General features: G+C 36.1%; 2 long non-coding RNA genes across 2 annotated transcripts; one reads left to right on the top strand and one right to left on the bottom strand.

The window, feature by feature from the left end:
- Positions 1-507: 507 nt before the first annotated feature.
- On the top strand, positions 508-3,893 carry LOC113570561. The gene is made up of 3 exons (XR_003409903.2): positions 508-560; positions 3,554-3,622; positions 3,724-3,893. It is a non-coding gene; the product is annotated as an uncharacterized LOC113570561 (long non-coding RNA).
- A 4,943-nt stretch (positions 3,894-8,836) lies between these two features.
- On the bottom strand, positions 8,837-13,564 carry LOC113570539. The gene is made up of 3 exons (XR_003409900.2): positions 13,243-13,564; positions 9,800-9,892; positions 8,837-9,655 (listed from the first exon to the last, which is right to left on the bottom strand). It is a non-coding gene; the product is annotated as an uncharacterized LOC113570539 (long non-coding RNA).
- Positions 13,565-13,712: the final 148 nt, after the last annotated feature.

Genomic DNA, 13,712 nt, shown 5'->3' with positions numbered 1-13,712 from the left:
AGCCCAAGTAAATCAGAAAAGCTTAACTTGACAGCATGTTTTGTGTGTATGAACTAAAAACCTGTGCCCTAAAAGTGAACCCTAATTTTAATTCATTTGTTCAGCTATCACGACAATCATCCTCAACATAGAAAGAATTAGAAAGCATTGAAATTGCAGTTGAAAGTTTAGAGTAAAAAAAACACTGTGAAGACTATGAAAAAGCACAAATTAATTGTAATATTTACAAATGGCACCCTACTTTTCCATGGTAGCTTTACATAAGAGCACTTGCAGAAACACATTTTTCTAGCCAGCCACCCTTAGTTGTGAAATAATTTTGTTTTGTACTCTATTTTCTTTCATCCACCTAAATCTTGCTCTCCCAATACTTTCATAAAATCTGCTATGGATGGCTGAATGCCAAGCCCGGTGCAGTACCCCAAATTGCATATTTATTTTTGACTGACTTCCCAGAGTTTCCTAGTGGTTTATTGCTTTTTGCTCTCTTTCTAGGAATGGAAACCATGTATTGGCAGTTCTGTGCAACACTACACACTTCTCACTGGTCAGCATGTAAGGTATTACTTTGATTTTATCAACAGCATTTAGTTTCACATGAGATTACAATATAGAGTAAAAGAGAAGCTGATGTTTTTAAGAACAGACATTTATCTATTGAATGCTGTAAGTTAAAAAGGATTTTCCAGATTTTCTTTCAGCTACATATGTGCAGGTTCTAATTTGAAGTAAAAGTAGCATTATGATTGGATGCTATCCTTTGGGTAATAGTTCAGTTTCCCCATTATAGAGTAACATCTCAGATGCAGTGAAAAATCATTAAGTGCTCTATATAGAGGTTAACTTTCACACCATTATATATGCTATTACAAAGGCATAGCCTAATGCCATGAGAAAGAAACCATTTTAAAATTAAGAACTGACTGTCTGCAATATATGAGACTCTGATTTTTAATGAATACCATATGTGTTGTCAAACTTATGGTTTCAGTTGTACTGCCTTGCAAACAGTTGTTCTTGAATGGTCTAGTGGTTTGCATGGATTATGATTTATCACTGTGGGTGTCATTAATCATTAGAAGCTAAATCATTGCACTCACCAGGAATTTGGGATAAAATCTTGTATTCTAAAAAATCTGTATTCTAAGAAAAAAGGGACAAAAATGTTTTTAGTATAATGAACTTGTGTTCAGAAGTGATACCAAAGACCATTCATGAAAGAGTAGAATGATAATTCAGAGGGATTTAGCAAAATGTTTTGACTTAAAATATTACTAGGTTATGTCTGATATGGGTCTTGCTCATAGAAATTACACACTGAAAGCTCTTTGTAGTACCAGACCACACTTCATCTCTTGAGCTCTTTCTTGAAAAATGACCGTGAAAAGCATCAAGGTGTGGAACTATGTGGCATTATTGCTGTGGCACTATTGTCCCAGCTTATCTTAATAAATACATGTGTCCTTTCAATTAAGTGTTGCATTCTTTATGTGGTCAATGACACTGCCCCATTTTATTAAAAAAACTAAACAAAACAAAAAAAAACATATGTGAAGTGTTTATTCTAATTCCATGGTGAAATAAAAGATCCACTGATAAGCCCCTTGAGGATCATAAGACGCTGTAGAATTGCTTGTCACTAAAACAAATAAAATACGGTTAATTGCAAGCCCACAGATTCCATGTGGTGCAAACTTTGACCTGAAAACTACTACATTCCCATATGCACAAAAATGTTTTGGCATTACATTAGTGCAATACTTTTTTTACATTTATATTGTAAATAGATAAATCCTGTAAATATAAATAGATAAATCCTGTAAATATCCTGTAAATCCTGTAAATATAAATAGACTTGTAAACATAGTTTATTTAAACAGTTATGAATACAGCATAAAATCAAATCATAAATAAAATCTAAACATCCTCTCCTATAAAAAAAAATCAGGTCATTCATAAAATTGTCTTAACAATTGACTGAGGAAAACTGGTAGACTACACATGCATCTATAGAGTAGGTGTACCTAAAAACATGCAATCAAGTATGTACAAAAAAGAAAAAGAAAGAAAGAAAATAACAGCAATCTGCTCTCATCATGGGAAACTAAGTTTAACAAATACAGCCCATCCAAAGTTGTCTAATTAACCCAGCCTACGAATTTTATTGAGAACACATGAGACAATACAGAGATGACTCAGGGGAGTGCAACAGCTCTGTTTCAGACTATTTGGGGACTTGTGGTCTTTCAGTGTTAATGACCCAAACTGACTAATCTCTCAGTGAAAACATTAAGACACTTTAATTACAACCGGCAAAAAGCTTTGTTGACAAAACAAAGCTCCCATATGCTACAGCACATCTGTTAAGCAAACAAGGCAAACTTACATGGCAACCATGCCACCAGGTCAAATCAGGTCAGCACAACTTTTGCTCAGACAGTACTCAAAAGAGACAAAGCCTGTGACATGTCTGGCACACCCATTTAAAGACAATCAGTAATGCTCTTTGTAGGGTTTGCTTTCCCTCTATGTTTTCTAATCAAAACAAACCCATCACCCTCAGTCACGCACGCTGCATTGTTGAGAGGCTAAAAAAGGGAAAAAGAACACAGGGCTTGTTGAGTCTCTGGAACTCTGGGTCCAACAACGGTGGCTCTCGTGTCAAGCTAAAGTAACTGGAGCAGAGTAGGTTTTGAAGCATTCACTCTGCCATTTTCAGCAAACTATAGAGCAGAACATTCCAGAAGGTCAATGAATTGAAGGGGCTCTGCTCTCCAGTATAGAGGTTCTCTGAACTAAAGGACCTTTGGTTATTGACCTCTTCTCCTCAAAGCTGTGTTGATTTTTATGAAGCAGTGAAGCAGTTTTTGTGAAGTAATTGGAAAGTGGCCTGAAATGACTCCATGCTAACTTGTGACAAATAAATCTGCAAAATAAGCTTCTGTATGTTGTGTAAAAACTGGGATAAGCTATTATAAGCTCTTTTGTTGCTGAAAGAATTCAGGTTATTTCAATATGTACTGTACTGTGACAGGTTTTATTTAAAAAAAAAAAAAAAAGCATTTCCATTTTATCTGCATAGGTAATGGAACTACAGCAAATCATGCAAAGCATAACCATTAAGATCACTGTAATTTCTTCTGTGGTTGTATGGTCTTTCTTGAGCAGTGTATCATATGAGATTAATCACTTTGGATGTATGGTGGGAATGGTGGGAATCTTACTAGTGTATGTTCATAGTTCTCAAAAATGATACTTTTTGGATGCCTAATTTTTATTACTTGATGAAATAAGAAATATGTGTAATTACAAGATTCAGGAATGAAAGTCTGACCTGATCAGCAGGTTTGTTTGTTTTTTTCACACATGACATCTTACATGAACGTTGACTGTGAATGCTTTTGGCAAACCCTAAAGAATCAGCATCTTAAAGTAGAACTGAGCACTCAAATCATGAAAACAAAGCCTAAGGAACAAGCTTCACAAAGACAGCATTTACTCTAAAATATCTAAAGCTGTGATCAACATTCTGGAACTGATCAATATATTTCAGCAATGCAGTAAGGAAGCCGGCATCAGCCAGAGGAGACTGGCAGCAGCTGTGGCATGCACTGCTGAGTTTGTAAGTACAAAGATGATTATCCAAAGCTTACTCTTGCATTCAGTATATTGGCACTGATTTTCCCAATGTGAACAGTTGATTTTCTTCCCCCTCTGTTCCAGCTTTCATGGGAAAGCCAAGAAAGAGTAATCAGATTATACTGGCTGTGATGACTTTCTCAGTGTGCAACAATGTGGCATGTAGCTTTCAGTTTATGCCTGTAAGCAAAGAGAATTTGTTAAATAAATGAATGTTATTATTATTATTATTAGCATCTTCATCAGTAGTAGCAGTAGTAGTAGTAGTAGCAGTAGTAATACTAGTAGTAATAGTAGTAGTGCTTCATTGGCTATGCCTATGGATTTTATAGAATGTTCTTTAGGCATGTTTTCACTTTTTAATCAGAGATTATATATTACTTTTATAACACTTTAAAGCTTTATGATCACCCATCAGTCTTGGAAAAAAAAGTAGCCTGCTGAATCAACAGTGGAAACTGTAAAATTCATATTTCCTTAAAAGTAGTTACACTGAGGTCTTTCTCAAGAAAACAGTTTTTTCTATGATGCAGCATGATATCTCCTCATACCGCTAATGTGTATGGTGACCAGCAAGACTGCATGTTCTTTCTGTATAATGTGAAGGACTACATGTTCTTTTCAATCATTTCACAAATTCTTGACAATAAACAAACTATATGCCCTTTTAATGCATGTCTATAAAGTTTAATCTTTACAGAGAGGTGTGCTCATGTTGGAAACTTTCTCGGTTTCCTGAACTGCTGCTGAGATGACAGAAATTTTTACAAATATTACATTGATCCTATACATAAGACCCTCTGCTGGAACTTGTGTTTATTTTTCAGGGTGTGTCAAAGGATCCCTATGTTAATAAACTATGTATATTTGTTGCTTTACATTGCTGAGACAACTGGCGACTAACATAACTCATATGAAGTACTAAAATAGCACAGTTTATTTTAAGAGCATTCACAAGAGACGTGGTGTTTTCAGCGTCAGTTTTATTGGTGTATGGGATGTCTATGTATTAAGTGCTGTAGATTCTAATTTAAACAGCAGGATGATATATTATTTGTCTTACCAATTGTTCAACACTTAAGTACAATTAATTTTATTTTAGCAATCTTTCCACAATACTAGCTAAATGACATGAAAACAAGCTCAGAAAGTGGGCCCTGCATGGGAAAAAGGACATGGGTCATCCCTGGCCTGATAAACAGCCTTCACTTGAAAACAGCTTGACCCAGTATCAGTATTGAAAGAACACTGTATCACAACATGTGGACTACTTTGCTGTGATGAAGGCTTGACTGATGTACCCCTATGTCAATATGGTGAAGTGTGCAGGCAAGGACACACTCAAACAGTGTTTTTAGAAAACAATGTCATGGAGTTATTTGTTATGCTATCATGATATCCTAATCAGTATCACCAAAGTTTGATTATAACGTTTTACAAAACACCAGTTTGTGAGAAATACATACCAAAGAATATTTCACTTTTCCTGCGGCTCAAAATAATTTATGGGATTAATAGCCCTATATTACTAACCTGTAGTGAAGAGATGTGAATAACATGAACACTGAAATTGGCATTAAAGAAATGCCCTGAGCTGAGTGACTTGGATACAAAGTCCCAACCTACATTCCAATCTTAAGAAAAGCTAGAAACAATGCAGTGCATCATATAACTTTTCAAGTATAAATATTTGTATGTTAACAGAATAGCTACTGAATTTCCTACCCAACCATTAATTGTAATCCAAATTATTCAAATCAGATAAACTCCCAACTAAATAAATAATAATCAATCTTGAAAATGTATCTAGAACGTATTTAGTAAAGTTAGATATGGGTTTATATAATACTAAAGATTGATCTGTTTTAGTCTTTAATTCTATGAACCTACTTACAGGTCGCTGTGTTCTGTAAAAACACTGTATGATTAACAAGACACAGTAGACTGGAGTGGAGCTGTGCGGATTCTCATAAAAATGTACTAAAAACATACCACCTACTGTGTCCAGCCTCAGCCGGTCTACTAGAACATTTATTGTAGTTCAGTGCAACATTTTATGGTTATTATTTAAATCTAGACGGAATAAGGGGGTTAACAGAATGCAAGAAGGCTTAGAGTATTACAGACAACTCTGTATTTTTTCCTGCTCCATGGAGTTCAATGGAAACATTAACATCTTTTCCTTCTAAAGGAAACTAAATTGTAAGACTTTGTTTGGCTGTGGATCATTTACGCCACATACCACACTTGCAGCTAAAGGGCAAAATATTTTTTCTTCAGCTGGCAAAAGATGAAAAGCCAGTGCCCTGAGTTGACCTCTGTCACCCATCCTGTGGCCTGGGAGCTTGGAGAGAGTTCATGGAGCTGGGTGAGCAATATTGAGCCTGTCCTTATTTGTTCTTTCTCTCAGCAGCAGCATGCACAATGTGGAACAGTGCTTGGTGAAAATGCAAACTTAACCTAGACCCTTGAAAGCAGGGCTGGTTATTACTCATTATGTTGGCTTGACAAAGCCAACATTCTGGTCTTCTTATGTTGGTTTGACAAAACCGGATTACTGTTCTCCAATTTCTTCTTATTTATATTATGTTGGCAAAATGTTTCTGCTTATTAGTGATTGTGCATGCAAATCACTATTGTTATTTAAGGGCATTATGTCAGCTTGACAACTTTTTCTTCTTCTTCTTCTTCTTCTTCATCTTCTTCTTCGTTTTCTTCTTCTTCTTCTTCTCACAGATTTTCACCATTTTCCCATAATAACCACAACTACCCCAACAGCTAAATAACCAAACAGCCTCAACTACCCTACAGTCAATTATCCCCCCAACTACCTGATCAGTCAAATTGCCCTCAACAATAACTATCCCATCAGCATATTAGCCTTCAACCAAAATTACCCCTAAACTACTGTTTAAACATTAACAGTATTGATTGTGTTGTCAACAATAAAACAAACTAAACAACCCCTCAGCCTCAACTACCCCACAGTTAATTACTCCTCAACTAAAATTACCCCCACCGCCAAATGGCCCTCAACCAAAACTACCCAAACAGTGAAATACTCCTCAACCACAACTATCTCAGAGCCAATTACCCCTTAACTAACATTACACCTCAACAACATGTACCCTATCAGCCAAATAGCCTTCAACCATAACTACCAAAACAGGTAAATAACCCATCAACCTCAAGTAGCCCCCACAGCAACTACTCCATGTTTAAACAGTCTTTAACATCATTTCACAGAATTTCAAGATTAACACTATTTCAGGATTTTACTTTACATTTAAACAGTGTTTAACAACATTTAACGTTTAATGGATTTACTGGGTTATTGATCTTAAAACAGCCAATCATAAAAAATATTTTATTAATTTATAGCTGCTTTGTCAAGCCAAGATAAAGTTAATTCACAAACCTTGCCTTTCTAGGTTAATATAATTATTATTCTATGGCCCACAGAAATTTTTTATATATTTCATATTGTCATATATAACCTTCAAGCTCAACTACCCCACAGTCAATTACCCCTTAAACAAAATTACCCCCACATCACCTATCCCACCAGCCAAATCACCCTCAAAAACTACCCCTACAGCTAAATAACCCCACAGGCACAACTACCCCGAAGTCAATTAGCCCTCAAACCAAATTACTCCGCACATCCAAACAGCCCTCAAGCACAACTAATCCAGAGCTAAATAGCCACTCAGACTAAACTATACTACATCTGTTGAGGCCCCTCAGCCTCAACAATCCCACAGCTGATTACCTCTCAGCTTCAACTACCCCATAACACCAAAATTATCCCAAGCAAATAGTTCTCAACTAAACCTATTCTAGCAGTGAAATACCCATCAACCACAACTAGCTCACAGTCAATGACCCACAACCCTGCTTCAAATGCTAATGGATATCCCTTTTATAAGATACAGGTAATTGGGTTGGATGCGACTGTTGTGGTGTGTCCATCAGGACACAGGAGTCAAACTCCTTTTAGGTATTTATTATTAGATTGATGCATGACTAAACTCCAACAAGGAAATTAGTATATGTCACGTTGTGTGGTCTATAGAAATGAACACAACGAGGTAAATTACAAAAGTATAAGAACCATAAAATCTTGACTAATATATTTGGCCGTAAAAGCTAATTATACTACCAATAACAATACTATTAAGTCTTAAACTTCAACACAAGGCTATAAAGGCGCTAAGTAGGAATACAATTAAGGAAAACTGCAGCACGAAGGCGCAACAGTATTTTTACATTAATCTAGTGAGGTTATAGCGACCTCTTGTGGCTGCATATATTAATCAAGCTACGTCCTCAGCAAATGGTTATATGTGGTGATAGTCCATATACGGCGATATACAAATTATAACATGCATAACCAAACACCAGCTGACTAAATCCTAACAACCTACATATAATGAAAATACCATCAGAAGACACAAGTTATGAACCGCAATATACGAAAGGCACTGGATTTCAGGAACGGTTGTTTGCGAGGGCACTGGCAAGTGAAACATTAGCTAATACACAACTTAACATACACAGTACTTCAGTAACCATACATTCTGGCGTGGATTACCACATGTATACTGATTGCTTACTTTATATCCAATGACTCACTCAAGGGAACAAGCACAAAAACGAAAATTACATTTTAACACAGCAAATATATCAAACTAACATAAAGGTCAGTCTTTCACGAGGGTTGTTAGTTGCCTGGCTAGGACTGGTTGCTTTTGATGAGCGATGTCTCAGCCAGTAGGGCGCTCAACTAATCAACTTTTGTACACCGTTTTTGTTGTTGTTGCTACTTGTTGTTGCTACTATTTTACTTAATGATTTAGTTTTATTTTTTGATAATGTTTAATATACCTTATTATATGAGCTTTGACAGCTCTGAAGAGGTTAGGACAGTGAAGATGGGTATGCGCATGTTAGGGCTTTAAACCTGTATGCAATATGTTTCTAATAATTATTCAATGTTTGTATTAGTCATTATTGTCTAATCTTTAGAATATGTCTCTACTCATTAAACAAACATCTCAATATTTGAAATTTCTGGTACTGAGTGACCACATTGAGACATACAGGGTGTGGACAAAATGGCACAAATACACCATACAAAAAAAGTATTCTTAAATTAAAAAAAAATCTAAATCATGAAGGTTACAACACAGGTGAATGAGTTTAGAGTCAATTAGCAGTTTATTTCACCACTTTAATATATATCTGTTTTCAATTCATAAAGCATTTAACTGAGTTCAAGAAGGCCAATATAATCGGTGCCTGACGTGGAACCTTCTTAATAACGCATTCCTGTCAAATAATGTGCTGTCAGGTAACAGGGAAAAAAACAAAAAACAAAACAATGTTTACAATAAGTTGTTAGAACAGGATGTAACAATTATATTCATCTACATTTCTAAACTCTAAGTTGGCGGTAACATGATTTATATTATATATATATATATATATAAGTAATAGATTTGGTTTTATTGTGCATAATACATATTCAAATAAGCAGAAGTGTCTGTCATAGTCTGTAAGATTTCAGATATTCTGAGTGCCATATGACATCGAACACTATGTATATATTATTTCAGTGCGGTCTCTTTGCTTGAACTGAAGAGGTCCCCTGGCCTCAGTTGAGGCCGTTGTCCCTCAGTCCAGGTTTAAATGAGGTGGTTTTATCCCTGGCACATACGCAGTTGTGTGGACAGGTTGACCCTCGTGGAGCAGCATTGATTAGAAGATAACCTCTGCCTTTCTGATGACTCACTGCAGGGTGACGCACTCCACTCCCCACGTTTCAGCACTCACCTCTGTTTTTGTTTTCTGATCTTATCTCTCTCTCTCTATGGTTGGCAAAGAATCATACCCCCTCAGGGTAATGACTGTTGTTTCACCTCAAGCTGAGGTCAACCCTAGCTAGATGGTGTTAACTGGCATATGGAAGGAGGCAAAATATTGCACCATAGTCAGGAAATCATCCAATAAATTCCTGTCATAAAAAGAAGAAAGAAACCATTTTCTTCAAGGTATTGAAGGGAAAATTCTGTGAAAAATGGTGACCCAAAGACAAATTCAGTTTTCAGTGGAAATCACAATTCCTTACAAATCATCACATATTTGATAAACAACTCACTCCAATACTGTAGTCTGAGCACTCTGATTCCATGTGATTCAGGTCTGTTGCTTGTGTCACAGCAACCTCGGTTGAACCCGTGGCTGTATAGGCCTGCCAAAAGAAGGATCAGCTCAGGAAGTATGGTGCATGGAGGGTACAGAAGGGCAAACAACATGCATCTCACTTGACATTTCACTTGGCATGTTGCCTTTCTACTGTAGGCAGCAAAAATGTCTGGCCACCCCACTGAGTAGCCTTGCCCTGCTACTGAGGGGATGGAGGCAGTGGTTCAAGGACATGAGTGAGAGACTGAAAACAGACTGAAGAGAGGATGTAAACTCATGGTATGGAATTATTTTGTTATAAAAACTGAAACAGGCACCTGGCTTGCCTAATATATGTTAGATGTTAGGTGAATCTTGGTATCACAACAAATATTGTCATAATTTTCCTCATATAATAAAACAATAACATGTTAAACCATATAATATATTGGAGGGCACTTGAATCACTATGTAGAAACCAATTATGTATTTAGATGGAATCACTGGAATCATAACTGTAATTATCAGATTTTAAAAGCTTTAAGCCAGGCAGTTATCGCCCTCTTTGAGGCTGCCCTACTAATCCAGACCTGATTTCTCTTCCTTTCAGTGTAGTTCTGTCTTCAAAGAGTCTCATGCTGCCTTTTTGTTGATCAGTATGACTCAGTGTGCTCAAATGTTTCCCATGAAGCATCTGGTTTCCATTTGTGTATGCATGTGTCATACATTTTCACTCTGTGGGATGGAGATTTTTAAGTGCAAGCATCCTGTCTTCTATCTGGGTGTTAAAGCACTTAAAAAATTATTTTTCTTATTGCCGCTGTTCCACCAATCAACACCTTGAGTGACACTTTATAGAACCAGTCATGCTCCAGTCCAGTAGCAAGCGAACAGAAGAAACACAGAACCTAAAACAGATACACAAATTCCTGCTGAATTAGGCATTGGCAGGCATTGATTTAACATAGGATACACTCACCAGCCATCTATACTGACCCTTGTACTGAAATTCACTGGCCACTTCATTAGGTAGATATTATCTTATAGGTGCATGGTATAAGCATATACTGCAGCCTATCCATTGGCATGCAGAAGCTGGACTATTCTCAATACAGCATAAACACAGACATGGTTGTAGAATCTACATTGGCCAGTACTAATTTATCAAGCACAGCAGTGTTGCTGGAGTTTTTATATGTATACTGTGTTATCATTGGATACAGAGTGGTTCATCAACCAAACAGCAATCAACAGAAGTCCTGTAATCAGAAATTGACCACTGATGAAGGACTAAAGGATAGCTAAAGGATAACACAAATTGTGCATATCAACAGATGGGCTGCACACTCTAGGTACACCTACAAGGTGTTTCTAAAGTGAGTTTCTCTTTAAAAGAGGGTAACTAGAGTGAGGCATTCCAACAAGTTCAGATGTTGCACAGCTGACAAAGAACCTCTATCTACAATATTTTTTACAGACCTAAAATTAGTGCTGCATCATACATGTACTTTGTTTACACACTTAATTCTAAGATTATTTACATATTTGTCTAACCTGCAAAGACATTAAGACTCTCGTTTTAATCAAGTAGATATAACAACAACAACAAAAAACATTAAATAGATTTTGCCACAATTCAGAAAAAATGTCATTAATTATTATAATTTAAGACCTTTCTTCTTCTGCAATTCAAACAAACAGTTTTCTTGAACTGAGGAGTAGTTTGCACATATATAGAGATCCATTTTTTAGGAGTAAAGTCCTCATATATGAAGTGATACAGAGAAACATAGCAATAACATGAAGGTTAAAAGAAGTATTCTTCATATAGGAAGTATATAGGCATATAGGCATGCCATATAGAACTTTGTTTTAAAAAATCAGCAGTTAGAAAATGTTCTAGCCCTGATTAACACAGAGGCAGATGCTCCTAGAGGTTCTCAGTATAAACACTCAGTGTTTTACTTCACAAAGGATTTTCTTTTCATTGTTTACAAAGTTCAGTCTTTTGTGTCAAAAATAGTGGGGTGGGGGCTACTTTGACAAAAAGCCATAACTATTTGGACTGAAAGTGCCACAAATAACATTTAATTATTTCATTAATATCTTCAAATATTCAAATGAAAATATCTATTTACATTTCTCAGAGTGTGAAGCCTGAAGGTGAAATAAACAGAAATGAAGACTGTCTTGACCCTTTACTGTAGGCTAATTACTTCTTCTAACACAGTGGAGAAATACATTAAACATTAAAATCTTGTAATCAAATGGCATTAGAATTGTGTTATTTGGGATGCTGAAATCTTATTAAGTAAATACTATTTTATATTGTATAATAAAATTACTTCTAAGCAAATATTGTTTCAGTGGTAAAAAAATAGAAAACTGATTATTTATTATTTTTACTTTTTTCTATAAAGTGCAGTTCACATGAGGTGAAAAATCAAACTGATTTGTAGTCATCGGATGAACCAGTTTTTGCTTTATAGAGCTAGTTCCCCACATGGAGGAGGCCATGTTTAAAATAGATTTAGTTCAGAATCTCTGAAATACCCAGGACACAAGATGTCAGTATAAAGGCTGTTTTATAATGTGTGTGTGTGTGTGTGTGTGTGTGTGTGTGTGTGTGTGTGTGTATACACAACTATGGTCTAAAGGAAGTGGACAGTGAAAACATTTTTGTTTTTTATGACTTTTATGAATTTGGACTGAAACTATGAGGTCACTGTGGCTGCTCAGTTTTATCCTTGCATCATTAAGTCATGCACCAGGGAACTAACAAAAGAGCTAGACTTCTAAATATGCCACTTGCATTTGGATGTTGTAGCGGTCTCTGAAAATAATGATCAAAGAAATGATAATGCAAATTTTAAAAATTCCATTAAGAGCATAAAAAACTTAGAATACATCAAATATTGAATTGATTATGAATGCTGTCCTGGAGGTAGGACTACATGTGTTGGAAAAAGATCTCAGAGAGAATAGTCTAAAGTCGAGAATTTTCAGCTCCAGCTGTGGGAGCCATTGCTCATGTAGAGCTTGAGAACTGCTCTATGAACCGGTTAGGTGTTTAAAGAGTAAAATTGTATACCTGCTGGTTCCCCAGAACTGGAGCTAAAAATATTTGGCCTATCTAGCCTAAGCATATGTGCTTTTTCGCCGTTTTTTAAATAAACAAGTCTATTAATTTATTTATATAAAGCTATTTTTGAAACTTTGGTTGTATTTGTAATCATAAAGAGGATTTACTGTAACAATAGGACCAAAAAGCATGTGACGTCACTTGTAAACAAACTACATGATCGACTGTTTAGTTTACTAACTTCTGACTGTACACAGACGTTAGGCTACCACTTCAACATATAAAACACAAAGATTAAAAATGTGCTTAATGTTTTAAAACTATTGATTACTTACATTTTGCAGGAATGTTGAATTGTTGGCGTTTCGGCCGACTTCTTTTTTTCTTTTGATTTTATTGGCACTGCACTCTGATACACTGGATCGGTTTAGGTAGCTGTTTGCACCCTAGCTAGATAGCTAGCGCTACAAATTTGGTGCATTGTAAAGATGGATGGATCCCCAGTTACTTTACTAGGATCCACTATATCCACAGTTAGATAGCTAGCTAGATAATGTTCTACGGAACATGGAATAGATTTGAGGCACACCCAAAGAATGATGCAACCCAGAAACATAAATTCAATAAAATTGCAGAACACCAATAAGCACAATGGCTTCGGGGGCGTTGTCAGGAGATTGTTTTCAGTTGGACCAAACAGGTTCGCCGGTTTGACGTCCACACAGAGGCCTTGTACTGACAGCCTGCTCTGAAACCGAAATAGACAGCCCTGTAGGCGGTACTTTAGGGTGTAATTTTCCACTAC

This window comes from Electrophorus electricus, chromosome 3, assembly GCF_013358815.1.
Source record: "Electrophorus electricus isolate fEleEle1 chromosome 3, fEleEle1.pri, whole genome shotgun sequence".
In the NCBI taxonomy this organism is placed as follows: Eukaryota; Metazoa; Chordata; class Actinopteri; order Gymnotiformes; family Gymnotidae; genus Electrophorus; species Electrophorus electricus.
Note: the sequence above shows the minus strand (reverse complement) of the source record. Positions and strands in the feature narration are given on the sequence as shown.